Source organism: Rhipicephalus sanguineus, chromosome 1 (genome assembly GCF_013339695.2).
Source record: "Rhipicephalus sanguineus isolate Rsan-2018 chromosome 1, BIME_Rsan_1.4, whole genome shotgun sequence".
Lineage (NCBI taxonomy): Eukaryota > Metazoa > Arthropoda > Arachnida > Ixodida > Ixodidae > Rhipicephalus > Rhipicephalus sanguineus.
The window spans coordinates 49,330,891-49,353,254 of NC_051176.1; the positions used below are offsets into that span (position 1 = coordinate 49,330,891).

Sequence of the window (22,364 nt, forward strand, 5' to 3'; positions counted from 1 at the left end):
GGCGGCCGTTTCGCTAGCTTTATATACACCAAAATTGGTATCTTGCGACGTGACTGTGTAACGAACATTAATAACACGAGCTAACATGAAAATCATGACATGCATGTCATGTACAGCATGACTTACGTGCCACGCTCATGGTGCGCTGGCGGCCGTTTCGCTAGCTTGATCTACCGCGAAGTTGGTATTGCGCGACGTTACTGTGTGACGAACATAAATAATAGGAGTTAACATGAAAATCATGACACGCATTTTCCTCAATGACATACAAGACGATGTATGCAGCTCTTTGCTGGCTGCTTCGCATTACATCGATTCCCACAATGCGTGGGATCTGCCGGCTTTTTCTAATCTGTGTGTATGCCTCGTCGCCCTCTGTGCGCGTGGCAGGCTTTCACGGTCTTCTGAAGACAATTCGACGTCGACACTCATGCAGACACTCGGACATCCACGACGTAGGACTCTCCGATTGTTGATATCGCGGGCACGATCCAAGCGTTAACCACGTGTGGACGCACCGAGCACATGTGTACGTGTGGACCTTCTGATATCCTGTGCGTGATGCTGTCGACCTTCGGGACGTCATGCCGACATGTTTTGTGCCCGGGTGCACCAGCGGGTATAGAAAAAACCCCCAGAAACGTCCGCCGTCGGACCCATTGTTACTGCAGAAGTGGCAAAGGTCAATTCCACGCGCGGACAAACCTTTGGGGAAGACGTGCAAGGTATGCGACCTTCACTTTCAAGAAGGTGACATACTGAAGACACATAAGTATACCATAAATTGAGTAGTCGAAATCGACCGCGGTGCGTGGGCACTGAGGAGTAATGTAGTTCCTCGTTTATTTCCGAACCTGCCAGTGTACTTGTCATGCAGCCGCAGAAGACGAAGGTCGCCGAAGAAAAGGGTACATGTACTACCTCAACAAACTGTACAGCTGCCTTGCGATCTGCCGGAAGAATCCCCTCAACAGGTACCCGCTCCTTCAGAGAACTTCAGTTTTTCTGACCTAGTGGAAAAAAGTGCTGCACTTCAGCTTCCCCGCAACTGGAGTTGGGCGGTCCCTGAAGAGCCGGGAAAACGTCCGGTAATCATTTTCTATAATGCAGAATTCAAAGAAGACATCTACTGCATCCTCAAGAGCACTGTCATCCGCGAGGATTTGACCTACGTGGTTTCGGCGAGCGGTAAATTGCTGAATAAGTTGCCTTTCGATACACCACTGCGGTCACTACAAACAACACTACAGCGAATTTACTGCAGAGTTGATTCACGTATACATTGTAACCCGGATGCATTTTTTTGCAAGACAAAAGTGCCAAGACAACGACAGTGCTATCAAAGCGCAGAGGGAAAGAAAAAAAGCTAAACTTGTGTGAAATTCGAATGCTCGTGGAAAGTATGCATTAAACATGCATTTTCAATTTCGTAAGCTAAATGCGATATATTAGTGAAAAAGTGTATGATCGTGGCAAGTGTTCTTGTGTCAATAAATTTGTGTTCCTGTGTCTTTATTGTACCCTCAGGGCCCAAGGGCATTACAGAGGGGAGTGGGGATATACATAAGGGAAACAATATGAAACAGCAAGGAATAACGAAAAAAATGGCAAAATTTGCGTTTTTTCTTTGAATGATTCTAAATATTATCCACTGACAGACATCCAGAAATCTGAATACTTGAAGAAAAAAGTCCACTGGTTTATGTCACCTGAAGAGAAAAATAACGTTGTTTCAGTGGGATTTTCAACGAGGGTCGTACCTTACAGCAAGGGCTCAGTTTCAACTTGCTTTAGGGCAGTGCACGCTGAGCTAATGTGCAGAGCGTCGAAGATACAAATGCTAAAACTCGTGAAACCAGCTTTTAAATAACTTTGAGCAGAAAACAGATGAGTCGCAGCATTTACCGAGGCTTTTAAGACGTAGCTCATACAGCTGAACTCTGAATTTTGCTTCTAGTGTCTGAAATAACGAGAAATTACAGGGCGGTATACGGCTATTTAATCTACGAGTGCACGCGTAACTTACGCGAACTACTGTTTTTACCGAGGTCCCGGAAAGACATAGCTCGGGTATCTAGGCCCGAAGTTGTACTCCTCGTGCCTAAAACAAGAAGTTGCGCGGCAGGGCTCTTTCTTAACCTGAAATCGTCGGATAAACGCTGCACATCGCACCTATCTGTAGCAGACGACCCTCGTTTAGTTGGCGCAAAGTTGGACTGCAGCGCCGCGGTGGCGGGAACTGCAGCCGGCCGCCTGCTCCCCGCAGGCGAAGCGGGGAGTTCGGAAACTGAAAAAGTATCTATAAACGTTGGTGGCGTGTACACTAGTTCTCATTGGTCCCGCCATAGGCGCAGCTGCGCTCTCCGGTGATTTCAAGAATGCTCACTAGATGGCGCGCACCGCTTAAGGCAGGGCACACCACCCTAGGCGCGAGCGCTAGTTAGATAGGTGACCGCTAGAGGGCCGCGCCTCTCGTATGGCGTTTGGTGGGTTTCGCGTTTGGCGCGCTTCTTTTCTCTTCGCGGGCAGCTGACTCAATGAAGAAGAAGAGAAGAGGGCACGCCGTCAAGCAAACCCGGAGGTGCGGGCCAGCGAAGCAGTAGATAAGCGGGCGTGCCGTGAAGCGGACCCTGCGGTGAGAGCTCGCGAAGCAGAAGCAGCTCGGAAGCGGTGGCAAGAGAACCCCGAAGAAGTGCGGTCGCGGGATGCCGCGGCGAAGCGCCAAAAGCGGTCGCTACCTGAGGTTGGCGGCGCCGACTCTTCAAGCTCGACTTCCTCGACCACACTTTTGGCCGCAGCTGCAACGTTGTCACGTCTATATATGATGACAGAGGAATGTGTACGGAGGATTCGCGGGTTACCCGATCATCTCCGAGCAAGCTCCTCTAACATCATTCACTTTGTGGATATGGCGGTGATTTTTCTTTAACCTGCACCGGCATAGCAGGGTGCCCAGCAAGTGGCAGCACTTGCTGGGCACCCTGGGCCGATGCCCGAAATGCCATTAGCCTTTAGTTTCTTTCCAAGATTTTTTTAGGCTATTGCTCACACATCTACACGTGCGTGGGCGCGCGGTGGTAAGTGTGGTTTCGTCTCGCAGGCTCATTGCGTTTCTTGCGCTCACTAAGACTGATGAAAACTGGCGCAATTTCCAAACATGCAGACGCGGCACCGTAGTACGGTATCGACCATTTGGGGACTTGTTTGCGGAACTCACGCAACACCCGAGTCATTGTAAATGCTCGGGTGTCCTTGCATTTCACCATCATCCAGACGTGGCCAAATAAGGCTGGGAACCGAACCCACGTCCTCGAGCTTAGCAGCGCGGTGACTGACGTGCTTAGGGAGGTTTTGAACACAGACAGTAGTATCGCAATAAATCGATTCTAAAGCGGGGGATTGACCAAGGGCTCGTTTCTAATAGAACCAACAGAATGAAGCTAAGGAGGGTATAGGGGACTATAATTGTGTGTTTTAACTGTCGTATAGTAATTATGAAGTAAAAGGAAATGAATGAAAGTGAGTGAGAAATATACTTGCCGCAGCTGGGGATGGAACCTACAGCCTTCGGATGACGCGTCACAACTCTGACAGCTTCGGCCACGTGCGTCACTAAGAAAACCCTTGGTCACTACAAAAAGCTTGGAAAGTGGAGGTTGGGAAAACGTGTAAGGTGTGAAGACGCTTGCAATAGAGTGTTGTAAATGAAAACCTACCTGGCCTGCTGGCACAGGGTGTTCAGGATGGCGCGCCAGCAGGCCGGTCACCTCGTGCCACACGTAGAGCAAGTCTGCGTTTTTTTACAGAAAAGAGCAGTTGTCAAGCTCGTGAACACCAAGGCACTTGTTGGTCAGCACTGAAATATATACCCCTCAGAGTGCAGCCAGACGACAGAGCAAAACGTTTAGTGGTAGAATGTCTGCTTGCTGCAATGCCGTTGACTTGTTTTTACCAGCAAAAAGCCCGTGTTTTGTGATTTGAGTAAAAAGTGTGGTTCCAATAGTCACCAGAAGATATGTTCGTTGACAAGCACATTGCGAATTTAAAAAAAATTGTAATAGTATTAGGTAGCTGGCTGAGACATACTAGTTTACGGAATAAAACGACGGACACAAGAAAGAAGACAAGCGCTTTCGTTGTGTTCGTCGTTTCATTCCTTGTGCTATTATATCACAGCCAGTTATGTCTAGTATGTCTCAGCCAACTAGCCCAATATTTAATCCTTTTAGAGGATTACGTACCTCTAAGCAAACAGTTTTCAAACTTCTCGAGCTTTTCCTTACTAGCGGGTACTTGACTACCAACAACTGACGACCGTCTAGAGAAGGACAACTGGCACACCAATCCGCTTTTTTCACGATGCCACAGCGCACGCGCTATTCCCCTAACGATAGAGTCGCGAAACGCCTCTTGATCTTGAAGGCTTTCGCTCTGGGGATACCAGTTGTCCTGGCCCCTACAAAAATCCTACCAAAACGGCAGAGGGACAGGAAAACGTAAATGGTGGATCCCACGAAGTCTGTTTTGCTAGTTTTCTTTAAGCCATGCATACGTCCACCCAAGTGATTTTCCCATTTATGGACATGTCTTTTCAGCACGGCTTATTTTTTCTGACATGACACAAAACGGTCAAGCTCTGGCATGTTTGCATTTTGCATTTCACTGTCAGGACTGATAGAATAGTAAATCTATCTGGGATTTCTCAACCTGATGCTACACTACTGCGTCCAAGCCGCATAAGCAAGCATGTGAGTGTTCCTCATCAGGGTTTCAACGTTTCAATTAAAAACCGCGAATGATGGCCACTTATGTTTTCTATGGCTTCATAAGGTTGTTCCTAACAAAGCGGGCGCCTCGAACCATTCCCCTTCTTTAGTTTACCTTATTTTAAGAAGTTAGATATGACCTCGTACTCGTAGGGTGCCGCTCTTGCAGCATAGCAAAGCGACGGTGACTGGGCATAATGGGCGAGGACAGCTAATCTAGATGATGACCACGATTGTTGCTATTGTAAAGCGAGTGGCTACTGGAAATACATAATAAACGTTACGTATCTGTATGCGGTTACTTACATGTATATGCCGCTGCATCCTGAAAGGTCAGCCTTCGGATGACGCGTCCCATGTTCTACCAATTGAACTACAGCGGAGGTGTGAAGACGCTTGCAATAGAGTGTTGTAAATGAAAACCTACCTGGCCTGCTGGCACAGGGTGTTCAGGATGGCGCGCCAGCAGGCCGGTCACCTCGTGCCACACGTACAGCAAGTCTGCGTTTTTTTACAGAAAAGAGCAGTTGTCAAGCTTGTGAACACCAAGGCACTTGTTGGTCAGCACTGAAATATATACCCTCAGAGTGCAGCCAAACGACCGAGCAAAACGTGTAGTGGTAGAATGCCTACTTAGGGCTACAATGCCGTTGATTTGTTTTTACCAGAAAAAAAGCCCGTGTTTTGTGACTTGAGTAAAAAGTGTGGTTCCAATAGTCACCAGAAGATATTTTCGTTGACAAGCACATTGCGAATTTAAAAAAAAATGCAACAGTATTATGTAGCTGGCTGAGACATACTAGCGCAAGGAATAAAACGACGGACACAAGAAAGTAGACGAAGACAAGCGCTTTCGTTTCTCAGCCAGTTATGTCTAATATGTCTCAGCCAACTAGCCCAATATTTAATCCTTTTAGAGTATTATGTACCTCTAAGCAAACAGTTTTAAAACTTCTCGAGCTTTTCCTTACTAGCTGGTACTTGACTACCAACAACTGACGACCGTCTAGAGAAGGACAACTGGCACACCAATCCGCTTTTTTCACGATGCCACAGCGCACGCGCTATTCCCCTAGCGGTAAAGTCGCGAAACGCCTCTTGATCTTGGAGGCTTTCGCTCTGGGGATACCAGTTGTCCCGGCCCCTACAAAAATCCTACCAAAACGGCAGAGGGACAGGAAAACGTAAATGGTGGATCCCACGAAGTCTGTTTTGCTAGTTTTCTTTAAGCCATGCATACGTCCACCCAAGTGATTTTCCCATTTATGGACATGTCTTTTCAGCACGGCTTATTATTTCTGACTTGACACAAAACGGTCAAGCTCTGGCATGTTTGCATTTTGCATTTCACTGTCAGGACTGATAGAATAGGAAATCTATCTGGGCTTTTTCAATCTGATGCTTCACTACTGCGTCCAAGCCGCATAAGCAAGCATGTGAGTGTTCCTTATCAGGGTTTCAACGTTTCAATTAAAAAAGTCAGTTTCGCCGCAAGGCCGAAGCAGTAAATGCGATAGCAAGAAACTAATGCCATATGAAGTAGGCTCGCCAATGGATACTCTCAGTTTGAACAGCGCTCTTGTTGCAAAGGCGGCCGATGCAGCGAAGGTAACTAGCGTGCTTCAAGTGTCGAGTTGTGACACTTGATAGTTTGCGCTCATCTTCTGTTTGTTGGTTTAGCCGCGTCCCTTGAGCTCGAGTGGCTTTCGTACGCTGCGTAACATGAGCGCGGACATCACGGTGAAAGCGTGAAACGTCCCTCTTCCCCTCAGCACAAGAAAACCGCGCGAGCAGACAGCGGAAGGGCAAGGTTCTCCCTGCGCAAGTATAAGAAGCGAGCGAGCTCGCCGACGACTTTAAATGCGCCTGTCGCACTCCTAACGCCATCTCGCTGGTAATGAAGAAACGCTGATAAGCGCAGCCGTCTCCGAGTCCGTCCAGCGGTAACGGGTGTGTATATAACGCTCGCCGTTACCTACGTCGAGGATCTCCGTTTCGTGGCGCAGTGGCTAGCGCCACTCGCTGCGGAGGAAGAGGTCCCTGGTTCGATTCCGCGCTTCGGAAGCATTTTTCTGAATTATTTTTCTTTGGGGCTTTTATATATATATATATATATATATATATATATATATATATATATATACATACTTATACATATACGATGCATGACGGCGGCGACGGCGACGGCAAAATCCAGCCGAGACTGTCCATATAATTGCTATCGCAATAAAACCGCGAATGATGGCCACTTATGTTTTCTATGGCTTCATAAGGTTGTTCCTAACAAAGCGGGCGCCTCGAACCATTCCCCTTCTTTAGTTTACCTTATTTTAAGAAGTTAGATATGACCTCGTACTCGTACGCTGCAGCTCTTGCAGCATAGCCGAGCGACTGTGACTGGGCAGTAATTGGCGAGGCCAGCTAATCTAGATGATGACCAAGATTGTTGCTGTTGTAAAGCGAGTGTCTACTAAAATACATAGTTAAACTTTACGTATTTGTATGCGGTTACTTACATGTATATGCCGCTGCATCCTGAAAGGTCTGCGTATCATACTTCGAGTTTAAATAATCCCTTTCGTCAACTCCAATAAAATATTCACAACGCTTGATCAGTTACCAAACCGGACCATTTTATGATGCAATAAAGGTTAATGTTATATTAAACATACAGGACTTCGCCATATACATTGGAAAATTCATTCTGCGCGTGTCACAAATTCTGGCACCAAGCAACACTGGCTGTCCCACCCACACAGGGTCTTAGAATTACCTACAAGGGAAATTGGTGCGGGACGCCTGTTGTCCAACGGCAATTCTTCGACAAAATCAGCGAAGTGGCACCGTTCTCGGAGAGCATCTACACCTTAAAAGTGTTTAGTCTACCATAGTGGTTCAATCAAGCTGTTGAAGTTTGAGTTCCAACCGTGCCGAGCGTCCGCGAAATTGGCGAAGCGGGTGAGGGCAAAGCGAAGAGAGTGGGAAAGCATACCAGAGCAAGGCATTGCTAAGAGGGGGCGGAGAGGAGCAGCCGAGCAGGGCCGCCTTTGAGTCCTCTCGGGTTGGGTTGGGGGGGGGGATATGGATTGAGCTGGCATGTCCATACCATGTGGCAGGTGTCAGCCATCTCACAATACTGGCAGAGATCGGAACAGGAAGAGTCAAAATGTTTGAGCACTGCCAGGCACAGTAGCGTATTAGTGAATAGCGGAGAATTCTTTCGTCCGCCTTCTTGAACCCTTGCAGGACGCAGGAAAGCGGTGGTGGGAGTCTCAATAATGGGTTGTTACATATTTAAAAGTGAGGAGAGGAGTTTTCTTCTGAATGAGAAGGGTCATCGGTGGGCGAGGCAGGGGCCCGGGGAGTGAGTGCGCGGGCGGCAACGTGCGCTGACTTTTTGCCTGCCAGGCCCTAATCGCCGGTAGTCCAGATTAGTGAGCAGGGAGAGGGGTAATGCATAGAGTTTCCTAAAATGACCTAGAGGGAACTCTGGCGCTTCGATCGTTCAGCCACCATGGGAATGATGGGTAGTACACGGATTTGCCTAGTCTTCGTGCTTGTGGGCTTCGAACGCACTTGTGGCTTTGTTTATTGCTATGTTTTGGTTTTCTTTCGGATAAAAGAATGGATCGTTGTGAACTTCGTGACCAGATTTGAATCGGTGAGCCTAAAGAAGTTAAAGTGGTGAAGTGAAGCTGCTGATTTTTGCTGAACTTCGTTTTGCGACAAAGCGGATGCAGGCGATGCGGAGCCAAACGGAGCCGAAAGAACGAAGTTTAGACAATTCCGTGTACTACCCATGATTCTCATGCTGGCTGAAGCGCGATGCATTGCAGCTCCCATAGACACTAGCGCCAGAGTTGAGGTAATGTACGCGCGGACAGGGTCGAATAATATTTCTCGAGTGAGTCTCTCCCGAGTGAGTGAGCAGTTCGTTGAAATTAAAACGAGTGTATCTAGAATGCTGAATGTTAGTTCTGGTGTGCGACAGGGCAATGTGTTGGGGCCACTATTATTCCTTATATATGTAAATGATTTAGTGCAAGCAATCCCTCACCTTTGCCCCCCCCCTCCCCCCTTGGTGGGGAACCCTGCGCACGGCTATGTTTAGGGATCACTCTTTTTCGTGATATGTCGTGGCGGGCACACATTTCGCCCTTCAGCTTTTCGGAACTGCGCTTTTTTTTTAAAAAAAAGGAATGTTAAACGTCAAGCGTATAATGCTATTATTAGACCTCACGAAAGCTCATAACATCCCCCCCCATTGTTCGTTTGCGAGACAATTTTGATGAAGCCCTTGAACACCATTTGTCGTGTTGAATATTGCATCATTGAAACTTATATTACTTGTCGTGCGAGTGTTGTTCTAAACTATGTGTGCTGTTTTTTGTTTCTTTGTTAAATATCGTACTAGCGAAACTGACGTATTGCATGTAGTGCCGGTATTGTTATAAATTATTTCTGTGCTGTTCTTTCTTTGTAATTCCACTCCTGGCCTGAAGTATTGTGAAATAAAAAAAATAAAACAAACATGGGTAGTCGATATCCTAATTCTTGTTGGCATTAAGCCTGGGCCAGAAACGTAATACGTAGGATAGGCAACCATGCGCTAGAGCAAAGGAATGGTTGCCAACGTATGGGAAATTAAGCCGAGGGCAGCAGCGAGATAGATGGAGAAGAAATTCGAAAATGCAACAAGCTCGCACTAGGTATGGTAAATAGGAGATCGTAAGGAGAGGCCTTCGTCGTGCAGTGGAGATATGGGCTGACAATGATGGTCGCGGATAGATGTGAACAAAAAATGACGCTTTTTCTCCTCTCTCGTTAACGATGCCGGAGTTCTTTCACGCATGTACTTCTCGCGGTGCAAATACTTTGTGACAGCGCTCGTGACAGATGTTTGTAATAACTATGAAAAGCGGCATATGGTTGAGCACACATCGTTACAAATGAAATCTTACACAATTTACAACTAATACGCTGTATCATCAGCCAACTGTTCAGCATTATGCATTGGTTTATGAAAACGCCCTTTATGCTTCACTAAACAGAAGAATCCCAATATGTTCGCTGCCTACATGATCACATGACATGACTACATGATCTCACCCCTTCATGGAGGAAACTCTAGTACAAAGGTAAGGGCAATTCTATGTCCCCATGTTACCGCTTACTTTTCGCCGCCCTCTTTAGAAGGAGCTGTCACTACAATAAGAACAGCATCTCGAGTCCCCCTCGTTTGTGGCCCCCTGACCAAGCCTGGGTTGCGCAGGCTGTGTGCCAGCTGAGACCAACGTACCTACAAATATTCCAAGCGATCATTCTCAAACCCAGGAACGCGTATTTTAACGCGGTAGCGTTAGAGAGCTCGTGTCGCAGAAATTCCGCTGTCGGCGTCGGCACCGTTGGTTGTGAGCGAAAAATCATCCGTGAGCGAAAAATCGAGAAAGTAGCAAATAAAATAAACGATAATATCTTCGGTCCCAATGAGGATCGAACCCAGGCCGTTCGCGTGGCAAGCAGGTGTCTTACCACAAAGCCACGATGTTGCTTGCAGCTGCTTCGGACAAAAACACTACATAAATGCCATGTAGTAGAAGGAGTCTCCTTAACGCATTTTGTTCGGCAGGTGTCACGACGAAAACGAGCCCATATGGTAGGCGCATTCGCGAGGCCATCAAACTACGTCGAAAAACGCCGGGATAGTGCAGCCATCGCCGCTAAATCCACACACGAACTTTCAAACAGCTCTAAAAATGGACAACTATGTCCATCTAGAGGAAAACATATCAAGCCAACGCAGCAAACGCTAGATAATGTGCTGCCATCTGTGAGGCATTGTGAGAAATATGTCTCGACTTTTCATGGCATCCAAGAGGGCCGGCGCGCGGCGTATATCTTGGAGGCCATGCGACTCTTGCTTTAGATCGAAAGCCTGTAAAATTCGCGCGCGTGCGTGCGTGTGTGAGTGTAGCAATACACATTAATAAGTATGCACTTAGTGGTTGAAGTGCGCACTAGGGGCCGGATTTCGCTATCGCGTTCAACTCTTAAAGCGAAGCTTAAGGGTCCCCCAATTTTTTAATAAACTTCCTGCATGTATGATGATGATGATATCTGTTGCCGTCCCCTTTGGCGGCGCCATGTAGCGAACTAGCTTGTTTACGCCAGAGGCCCTTGACGAGAACTCTTGTCAGTTTTTTGCCATACACCATGCACTGACGTGAGGTTAGACATCGTACGTTAAATGCCGCATTCAGCTACACTTTTTTTTGAGCAATTAGTTGAATTTTGTAACGCTGTTCACGCAACAATGAAAGCCGTAGTGCGAAGCAACCGGCACTGTACAAAGTGAGAGTACGCTGACGACCGACACCAAGTGAACTGGCCAATGGCAGTTTTCTGAACTTACCTGTGACTCGCCAAAAGAGCAAACGCAATTGGATGGGGCAAAATGTAGGCTTGGTCCCCGTATCCGTATTCAGGCGCAGTGTTCACCTTGCAGTCCTGCAACACCCGATTCGTTCAGGTTGAGTTGCTGAGAGACCCTTGTATCCTTGTATAAACACTTTGCTCAAGTTTTACTTTCAGTTATTCTGCATCCCGTGTTCAGTGGCTTTCACAAGTAGTCCTTGGTCGCGAAACCTGCGCGTTCTTTCACGCATGTACTTCTCGCGCTGCAAATAACTTGTGACAGCGCTAGTGCAGATATTCGTAGTAACTATGAAAAGCGGCATATGGTTGAGCACACATCGTTACAAATGAAATCTTACACAATTTTATTATTTATTCATTTTTCGAACAATACAAAAGCATTGCCCGCGGTCAGGACAAAAGGAGGTGGTTAGCCCCCTGACGTGGTCCTGCTCGCGCTGGGCGTAACAGTAGCAATAGAAACAATAGAAATCATTATAATAACAATAGAAATCATTGCAATGCGCACACAAACATATATACATACACAAAAATATATACATACAAATAATAAAAATAAAGAAGGAACAAGAGAAATCATTGTAGTAACAATAGAAATCATGGCAATGCGCACACAAAAAGCATATATACATACACAAAAATATATACATACAAATAGTATGAGAGACTGTAGCTCACCCTACCGTGCAGAAAGTGCATTTATCCTAAGTGTTGAAGAGGGACCGAATTTTCATTTTGAAATTTTTAGAGTTTGTGCACGATCGTGCCAGTTCAATTATTGCAGGGTGCTCATTACATAATTTCATAATCTGGAAGTCTATTGCTTGCATTCCATAGTTTGTGCGTGTTCTTTCCACAACTATGTGGGTTTTACGAAGGTCGTGACCGGTGTTCCTGCTTAAGTAGCGACGGCTAAATGAACCCCAGTCTCCCGATACTTCGCAATATATGTACATCGACAATTTGATTTTGTAAACAAGGCAGTATTGTGGAATTCTATACTTTAACATGAGAGCTGATGCATCTACATTATACCCCGAATGAAGTAGTCTAACTGCTTTCCTCTGTAAAGAAGAAAGCTTTTCATTATCTGTCTTAATTCCTGTTCCCCACACTAACGAACAGTAACTAAAATGAGAATGGACTATGGAAAAATACAATTCCTTCTTTAAGGTAGTTGTTAAAAAGTTACGTAAACGGTTCAACATGCCCATAGACTTCGCTACCTTCATCCTTACATTGTTCACGTGTATTGACCAACTTAAGTTTGATTGAAAAGAAGCGCCTAGAAATGAATGATTATGTACTAGATCAGTTGCGAATCGCCGTAGTATAATTTCATAATGTAATCTACTTCTTTATTCTTAGGATAGGGAAGCATTAACTTTGTCTTTTTAACATTTATTTTTAGTTTATTAGAAGATACCCAGAGATTAAGCTCATTCAACCAGTTGTTTGACATCGCCTCTAGCTCCTTCAAATCATTCCCAGAAAAGAAAACACTTGTATCGTCAGCATACATTATTACCTCCCCAGTGAAAGGGATATTAACAATATCGTTTACGTATGTTATAAATAGTAGAGGGCCCAGGACAGAGCCTTGGGGCACACCATATTTAATTACAGTTTTTTCAGATTGAGCATCTTGAAGAGAAATGTACTGTAGTCGATTGTGCAAATAACTACGGATAAGATTTTGTGCTTTACCTCTAAAGCCTTATGCTTCAAGTTTACGGAATAAAATTTCGTGTTTGATGGAGTCGAATGCTTTTTGGAAATCTAGATATATACCAACTGTAAATAACCTGTTTTCAATATTTTGGATGATTTTATCTTTTATTCGTACAAGTGCCTTTTCTGTAGACTTTCCCTTTTGAAATCCGAACTGCTGCTCTACAATAACATTTTTCGCTGATAAAAATTTATTAAATCGCGTGCCCAAGACTTTCTCTGCAACTTTAGAAAATATTGGTAGTACAGATATTGGTCTATAATTACGCAACTCGTTACACTTTCCGCCTTTATGAAGTCACACGAGCAATTTTTAGCTTATCAGGATATATACCAGATGATATCATTTCATTAAAGATGTGCGTTAATGGCTTTGCAATGTCATGTGCCACGGCCTTAACTGGTGAAGCTTTTATGCCGTCTTCTCCGGCAGCTGATTTGTTTTCAAGAGAACCTAGAATAGAAATGATTTCATCTTCTGAAGTGGGACTAAGAAATAGAGCGTCTTTCACAGCTCTATGCACGTACGTCATATAACTTCGTTCTGGTTGTACAGTATGGAGGGGTTCGGCAGCTCCAACATTGATAAAGTAATTGTTTAACATGTTTGCTAAAGAATCTCCAGAATACCTCACGCCATCAACTTCTAATTCCGGTGGTACTCCTGATGAAGGGATACTTGTCAATTCACGAAAGACCTTCCATGTCTTACAACTGTTTTGGGCGACGCTTTCAAACTTGCGTTCAAAAAAGGCAAGTTTGGCCTTCGTTAGGTCAACATTCAACCTATTTCTAAACTTCTTAAATTCCTGTAATATTTGAAGATCACGTGTTTTTAGAAAATTAGCAAATAATTTTTCTTTTTGTTTAATGCGATAATAAAGTTCGCTCGTGATCCATGCCTTCCGGGCGTTTCTGTGCTTCACTACTGTTGTTAAAGGAAAAGCAGCATTATAACTGTGCTGTAATTTTGATACAAATATTTCATATGATCTAGACGGATTTTGCTCGGAGTATACGTCTTCCCAGTTTGTGCTGACGACTAGAGACTGAAATAAAGTGATGCTGCGCTGATTTATGCGTCTCGTAGTGAACTTTTCTGCACTGGAACAATTGTGGGTTGGAAAAATTGCAAATATGGATAAATGGTCACTAATATCTGAACCTAGGACACCAGAGCAAGTTTCAGCCTTTGGTACATTTGTAAAGCATAAGTCAATAAGCGTATCACACTGTGAAGTAACCCTGGTGGCCTGATGAATAAGGTTATCGCAGTTATTCGCAAGCATAACTTCAAGTAACTGAAATTTTGCTTGATTATCGGTAAACTGATTTACATTAAAATCACCAACCATAATAACGTTTCATTTATTAGCATTCACAACTAATAACCTACATCATCAGCCTATGCGCAAAACATCTGGAGCCCCCTAGCATGCTTCTGTATGCTGCACAATATCTTTCACAGTGATCATGTCTGACTGCATAAAACTTGCGCGTGCTATCGTTCGGCACGATCCCCCACTTTCTGTTATTGCAACATTTCCATTGTATTCTACGCTTCTAAGCACAATGAATGCGTGACGCGAATAGCCATGTATATTCCAGAATTATTTACGCGAGGTACAGCGATTACGGTTGAAAGTATACAGCTGACACACGTATGAAATACAAAGCGTCCCACTATAATGCAATCCTGTATTAATACCCGGGGTTTCACGTGCCAAAACCACGATATGCTTATGAGGCAAGGCGTAGTCGAAGGTTCCGGAAATTTAGACCATCTGGTGTTCTTTAACGTGCACCTATATGTAAGTACATGGACCTCTAGCAATTCGCCTCCCTCAAAATTCCACCTCCGCGGCTGGGATAAAACCCGCGTATTTCCGGTCAGCAGCAGAGCACCGTACAACCACTGTACCACCGCGACAGCCCGCTGGACGCATGTTCACCCACCAAATTCTTAAATGTGTTAGCTATGTAACCTGCTATGCTACCATGATGACAGCATTCGGATAGCGAAAGGAGTAACACACTGAATCTGCCTTGAACGAAAGAAGAGAATTTTAAGGGCTCGTTTCTTTTGTTTGATAAAACCTTAATGAGAACCGACAGATAATGAAGCCAAGGAAGGTATAGGGGACGTTAATTGTACTGTTTTAACTGTACTGTAGTAATTATATAAACGTGAATAAAGTGAAGTGGACGAAAAGACAACATCCTGCCGGCAGGGACCGAACGTGCAACCTTCGGATAAGGCGCCCGATGCTCTACCAATTGAGCTACGGAGGCGGTTGTCCCCTCGTCCACTTTATCGGGTATTTATGTGCACGCAGAGCTGGGAGTGTTTGCGCCACTCGCCGCCATGACGGCGAGTGTGGGACTTGCGTTTCTGAATGTTCGTATTTCCTAGGTGAGGTTAATTAACGCCCGAGCAATGTGCGGCACAATCCTTAGAGCTTCGACAACGTGCGCCAGTAAGAATAACCAATGTAATCAATACTTGGTCACTACAAAGGGCTTGAAAAGCGAGGTTGGAAAGTTGCGAGGCCGTTCCCAATAGACTGCTGTAAATGAAAACCTACCTGGCCTTGTGGCACCAGGTGTCGAGTGTCGCATAAGGGCAGGCGAGGCCTTCACCAAGCCGGTGGTCGGATAGCACCCCCGATTGCAGTAGGAAAATCAGTAGGGGCAGGTGGCCCACCTGTAGGCCTGTCACCTCCTCCTGCCACACGAACAGCAACTGCGTTTTTTTAACGCAAACATCACTGGTCAAGCTTGTCAACACCAAAGCACTGAAATATATGCCCCTAAGAGAGCAGCGAAACAAGGATCAAAAGGCGTAGTGAATGAACGCCTACATAGGCCTACAATGCACATGCTTTGGTTTTTTTTGTTACTAGCAAACAAGCCTTGTTTTGAGACATGACTAAAAAACGCGGTCGCAATAGTTAACAGCAAATCTGTTCGTTGAAAACCACATTGGGCATCAAAAAATTGTAACAGTATACATAATGCACCTCTCAGAAAACAGTCCTAAAATTTCTCTCAAGCTTTTCCTCACTAGCGCGCTACTTGTCTGCCAAGAGTTGACGACAGCAACAGTCGAGACACAATCGACTGACATAGCAATGGTACGTCTGTTTTTCCAGTTTCAAGTCATGTACATATCCGCCCAATTAAATCTTCCTATTTGTGGACATTTGTATTCAGCCCGGCTTATGATTTCTGCCTTGGCACGAAACGGGTAAGCAGTGGCGTTGTAATCAAACCTTGATGACTACAAAGAGCTTGAAAAGCGAGGTTCTGTAAATGAAAACCCACCCGGCCTGTTGAATCACGTGTTGAGGATCGCATACGGGTAGGCGAGGCCTTTACCAAGCTGTTGGTCGGATAGCGCCCCCGATTGCAGTAGGAAAAGCAGTACGGACAGGTGGCCCACCTGTAGGCCCGTCACTTCATGCCAAATGCACAGCAACTGCGTTTTTTACAGCAAACAGCCGTGGTCAAGCTTGTCAAACAACATCAATGCACTGGATGGTCAACACTGAAATATATGCCCCTAAGAGAGCAGCGAAACAAGGGACAAAAGGCGTAGTGAATGAGTGCCTACGTAAACGCGTTGCAATAGTTAAAATATATTTTCGCTGAAAACCACATTAGGCATCAAAATATTGTTAACAGTATAATGCACCTCCCTGAAAAGAGTCCTACACTTTCTCTCAAGCTTTTCCTCACTAGCGGGTGCTTGGCTGCCAACATTTGTCGACCGCAACAGTCGAGACAATCGATTGGCACAGCAATGGTACTACCGCGCCGAGTATGAGCTACAATATGCGAGCGCGCGGCCGAGCGCTCTGCAAGGTTGTAAGTGGCGCCGATCATGGCATATTTTTGAGTTATCGGGAGAGAGTTTGGCTGTCCGGGCAGCTGACTCAATGAAGAAGAAGAGAAGCGGGGGATTGACCGAGGGCTCGTTTCTAATGGAACCAACAGAATGAAGCTAAGGAGGGCATAGGGGACTATAATTGTGTGTTTTAACTGTCGTTGAAGCAGACAAAATCGAAGACGGCGCCGCAAGCAGCGCCATCGGGCGCCTTTTCGTATGCGTGAGAAAAAGAAAAGCAAAAAATTACTCTCTGACGCAATCGAAAAGTGTCTAAAATACAGTGCGTAAAATACAATTTCATGTTATACATGTTTGTTTTTAAGCAAAATGAGTCTACCTGCGAGAATCTCTTGTCCTACCAGTAGATTGAACCATATTGGCATTGGGTGACGCTAGCTGTAATTCTTTCACGATTTTCAACATCAAATTAAAATATAACTCCTTTTTTATGGGGCAAAAGCATGCTCGTTGCCGCCGATGTGACGAGCGATCTTCTCATTTTCACCACAATGAGAAAAAATTTTCCGGGCGGTAGACAGTCCCTTTAATTCCATTTTCCACACAGCAGTGAAAGCGTCAGTACGAAGCAACCGGCACCATACAACGTTAGGGTGTGCTGTCGAACCACACCAAACGGTGTGTAGAATGACAGTTTTCTGTACGTAGCGAAGTCGCAGTCGTTCACGCCGCTGTCGTCTACTGTCTCAAGCGCATTAAAAATGGCTCGTAAAACCAAATATAATAGGATGGAGTATCGGGCTGTGGTCCTGGTCCCAGTACCCCTACTCCAGTGTTCTTTCACGCATCTACTTTCTAGCGCTAAAATTGTCTCGTAATAACCCCATGGTTCTAAGTTTCGCGCAAACGCTGCGACAAGAATTTATAATAGCTTTATTAAGCTGCGCTACATGGCTGAGAAAACATCAATGTGCAATATCATTTAACGTTACAAATAAAATCTTGCGTATCTTCTGTTTATACGTAAAACTCATAAGCACTTAAGAACTGCTTCTGCAAGTTACAGGTACAATACAGGCACGCATACTTGTACATGTTTTTCACAGCGACTATGTAGGACCCCCTAAAACTGCCGCAGGTTTTATCGCACTGCTCAAGCCACGTGTTGATATATTGGAACCGCTGCAATTTTAGCTACGCTTTTAAGCTCAGCGCATGCGCGACGGGGAAGGTTGATTCATGAGATTTGTCGCACCAAATAAGCCAAAGGCTACGAGGGACGCCGAGCAGTGACGGGCTCCGGACAGCTTTGACTGACGTGCTTGCTCGCCAAGCTTCTTACGCTCGCGCCTTGTCCGTTGTCGGTGGCGTGCAACGTTTATAGATACTTTTTCAGTTTCCGAACTCCTCCTTTCGAGGCGGGCGCGATTTGCTCCTAGGGAGTGTGGGGGCGCTGCAGTCCAACTTTGCGCCAAGTAAACAGCCGCACTGCACTCTCCGCTCGCTTCCCTGCCGTCGCAGTCGTGTCCGTGTTGGTGCTCGGTGGTGCCGTTTTTTTTTTAAATGCGAAGCATTTCTTAGCGAACTTCTGCGACTTTGAGCGTATCTATCTATCTATCTATCTATCTATCTATCTATCTATCTATCTATCTATCTATCTATCTATCTATCTATCTATCTATCTATCTATCTATCTATCTATCTATCTATCTATCTATCTATCTATCTATCTATCTATCTATCTATCTATCTATCTATCTATCTATCTATCTATCTATCTATCTATATCTGTCTGTCTGTCTGTCTGTCTGTCTGTCTGTCTGTCTGTCTGTCTGTCTGTCTGTTCTATCTATCTATCTATCTATCTATCTATCTATCTATCTATCTATCTATCTATCTATCTATCTATCTATCTATCTATCTATCTATCTATCTATCTATCTATCTATCTATCTATCTATCTATCTAGCCACCTACGACTTTGTGCTCTCCTGGTCGCTTGGTTAATCGAATGTTCACCAAAATTGGTATGGCGTAACATGACTGTATGACGAACATACATGACAAGTCATAACATGAAAATCGTGACACGCATGTCATGTACATCATGATTTACATGCCACGTTCATGGTGCGCTGGCGGCCGGTTCGCTAGCTTGATCTACCCCGAAATTGGTATTGTGTGACGTGACTGTGAGACGAACATAAATAACACACGAGTTAACATGAAAATCATGACACGCATGTCATGTACAGCATGACTTACGTGCCACGCTCATGGTGCGCTGGCGGCCGTTTCGCTAGCTTTATATACACCAAAATTGGTATCTTGCGACGTGACTGTGTAACGAACATTAATAACACGAGCTAACATGAAAATCATGACATGCATGTCATGTACAGCATGACTTACGTGCCACGCTCATGGTGCGCTGGCAGCCGTTTCGCTAGCTTGATCTACCGCGAAGTTGGTATTGCGCGACGTTACTGTGTGACGAACATAAATAATAAGAGTTAACATGAAAACCATGACACGCATTTTCCTCAATGACATACAAGACGATGTATGCAGCTCTTTGCTGGCTGCTTCGCATTACATCGATTCCCACAATGCGTGGGACCTGCCGGCTTTTTCTAATCTGTGTGTATGCCTCGTCGCCCTCTGTGCGCGTGGCAGGCTTTCACGGTCTTCTGAAGACAATTCGACGTCGACACTCATGCAGACACTCGGACATCCACGACGTAGGACTCTCCGATTGTTGATATCGCGGGCACGATCCAAGCGTTAACCACGTGTGGGCGCACCGAGCACATGTGTACGTGTGGACCTTCTGATATCCTGTGCGTGATGCTGTAGACCTTCGGGACGTCATGCCGACATGTTTTGTGCCCGGGTGCACCAGCGGGTATAGAAAAAACCCCCAGAAACGTCCGCCGTCGGACCCATTGTTACTGCAGAAGTGGCAAAGGTCAATTCCACGCGCGGACAAACCTTTGGGGAAGACGTGCAAGGTATGGGACCTTCACTTTCAAGAAGGTGACATACTGAAGACACATAAGTATACCATAAATTGAGTAGTCGAAATCGACCGCGGTGCGGGGGCACTGAGGAGTGATGTAGTTCCTCGTTTATTTCCGAACCTGCCAGTGTACTTGTCATGCAGCCGCAGAAGACGAAGGTCGCCGAAGAAAAGGGTACCTGTACTACCTCAACAAACTGTACAGCTGCCTTGCGATCTGCCGGAAGAATCCCCTCAACAGGTACCCGCTCCTTCAGAGAACTTCAGTTTTTCTGACCTAGTGGAAAAAAGTGCTGCACTTCAGCTTCCCCGCAACTGGAGTTGGGGGACCAGAATTCAAAGAAGACATCTACTGCATCCTCAAGAGCACTGTCATCCGCGAGGATTTGACCTACGTGGTTTCGGCGAGCGGTAAATTGCTGAATAAGTTGCCTTTCGATACACCACTGCGGTCACTACAAACAACACTACAGCGAATTTACTGCAGAGTTGATTCACGTATATATTGTAACCCGGATGCATTTTTTGCAAGACAAAAGTGCCAAGACAACGACAGTGCTATCAAAGCGCAGAGGGAAAGAAAAAAAGCTAAACTTGTGTGAAATTCGAATGCTCGTGGAAAGTATGCATTAAACATGCATTTTCAATTTCGTAAGCTAAATGCGATATATTAGTGAAATAGTGTATGATCGTGGCAAGTGTTCTTGTGTCAATAAATTTGTGTTCCTATGTCTTTATTTATTGTACCCTCAGGGCCCAAGGGCATTACAGAGGGGAGTGGGGATATACATAAGGGAAACAATATGAAACAGCAAGGAATAACGAAAAAAATTGCAAAATTTGCGTTTTTTCTTTGAATGATTCTAAATATTATCCACTGACAGACATCCAGAAATCTGAATACTTGAAAAAAAAAAGTCCACTGGTTTATGTCACCTGAAGAGAAAAATAACGTTGTTTCAGTGGGATTTTCAACGAGGGTCGTACCTTACAGCAAGGGCTCAGTTTCAACTTGCTTTAGGGCAGTGCACGCTGAGCTAATGTGCAGAGCGTCGAAGATACAAATGCTAAAACTCGTGAAACCAGCTTTTAAATAACTATGAGCAGAAAACAGATGAGTCGCAGCATTTACCGAGGCTTTAAGACGTAGCTCATACAGCTGAACTCTGAATTTTGCTTCTAGTGTCTGAAATAACGAGAAATTACAGGGCGGTATACGGCTATTTAATCTACGAGTGCACGCGTAACTTACGCGAACTACTGTTTTTACCGAGGTCCCGGAAAGACATAGCTCGGGTATCTAGGCCCGAAGTTGTACTCCTCGTGCCTAAAACAAGAAGTTGCGCGGCAGGGCTCTTTCTTAACCTGAAATCGTCGGATAAACGCTGCACATCGCACCTATCTGTATCTGTATCTGAAAAAGTATCTATAAACGTTGGTGGCGTGTACACTAGTTCTCATTGGTCCCGCCATAGGCGCAGCTGCGCTCTCCGGTGATTTCAAGAATGCTCACTAGATGGCGCGCACCGCTTAAGGCAGGGCACACCACCCTAGGCGCGTGCGCTAGTTAGATAGGTGACCGCTAGAGGGCCGCGCCTCTCGTATGGCGTTTGGTGCGTTTCGCGTTTGGCGCGCTTCTTTTCTCATCGCGGGCAGCTGACTCAATGAAGAAGAAGAGAAGAGGGCACGCCGTCAAGCAAACCCGGAGGTGCGGGCCAGCGAAGCAGTAGATAAGCGGGCGTGCCGTGAAGCGGACCCTGCGGTGAGAGGTCGCGAAGCAGAAGCAGCACGGAAGCGGTGGCAAGAAAACCCCGAAGAAGTGCGGTCGCGGGATGCCGCGGCGAAGCGCCAAAAGCGGTCGCTTCCTGAGGTTGGCGGCGCCGACTCTTCAAGCTCGACTTCCTCGACCACACTTCTGGCCGCAGCTGCAACGTTGTCACGTCTATATATGATGACAGAGGAATGTGTACGGAGGATTCGCGGGTTACCCGATCATCTCCGAGCAAGCTCCTCTAACATCATTCACTTTGTGGATATGGCGGTGATTTTTTTTAACCTGCACCGACATCGCAGAGTTCATTTGCGGTGTAAGATCAATAGGAAAAACACTGTTCCGTTACATCTGGCGGTATTCGTTTGTGGGTAAGCATTTGTGTTTACAATTTTAGATTTTCCAAGTCGAAACAATAGGCCTCACCACAAAATGCCACCATTAAGGTTTAGTGCGCAATATTCTTACGCTATGCTTTTATGAAAGTGAAAAACAAATGAGAAGCTAATACACCCGACTCGATGAGAGCACTAACCACCTACCGTGCCGCGAATATTGATGACGAACTTCGCGGTTTCTCACGCGTAAGCTCTAACGTGCGAATGTGACAGCTGTTTAATGCGACCACTTCTACGAAAGCAATTCGAAATCCTGGTCTGGCTCCGCACTACTGTGCGTCGGCCTCGAAACCGCGTACACACGCTTTGAGTGTGCGGAACCTATATTCACTTAGGCGTGCACTATATGTATGAATGCCTGCACAAGCTCTAAAAGAATGCTGTCACCTCGTTTATC

General features: G+C 45.6%; 2 long non-coding RNA genes across 3 annotated transcripts in view; one reads left to right on the top strand and one right to left on the bottom strand.

The window, feature by feature from the left end:
* Positions 1 to 22,364, top strand: part of LOC119391089 (uncharacterized) — a 303,791-nt gene that overhangs the window by 221,982 nt on the left and 59,445 nt on the right. The gene's annotated exons all lie outside the window — the stretch shown is intronic.
* The window catches only part of LOC119391036 (uncharacterized), a 42,309-nt gene continuing 23,484 nt past the window's right edge, over positions 3,540 to 22,364 (bottom strand). Inside the window, exons 6-8 of one of the 2 annotated variants that reach the window (XR_007415562.1) lie at positions 5,194 to 5,267; positions 3,717 to 3,790; positions 3,540 to 3,641 (exon numbers count right to left, since the gene is read on the bottom strand). This is a non-coding gene — a long non-coding RNA (uncharacterized LOC119391036). The remainder of the gene's footprint in view (positions 3,642 to 3,716; positions 3,791 to 5,193; positions 5,268 to 22,364) is intronic. The other variant, XR_007415563.1, reaches the window with a different exon arrangement.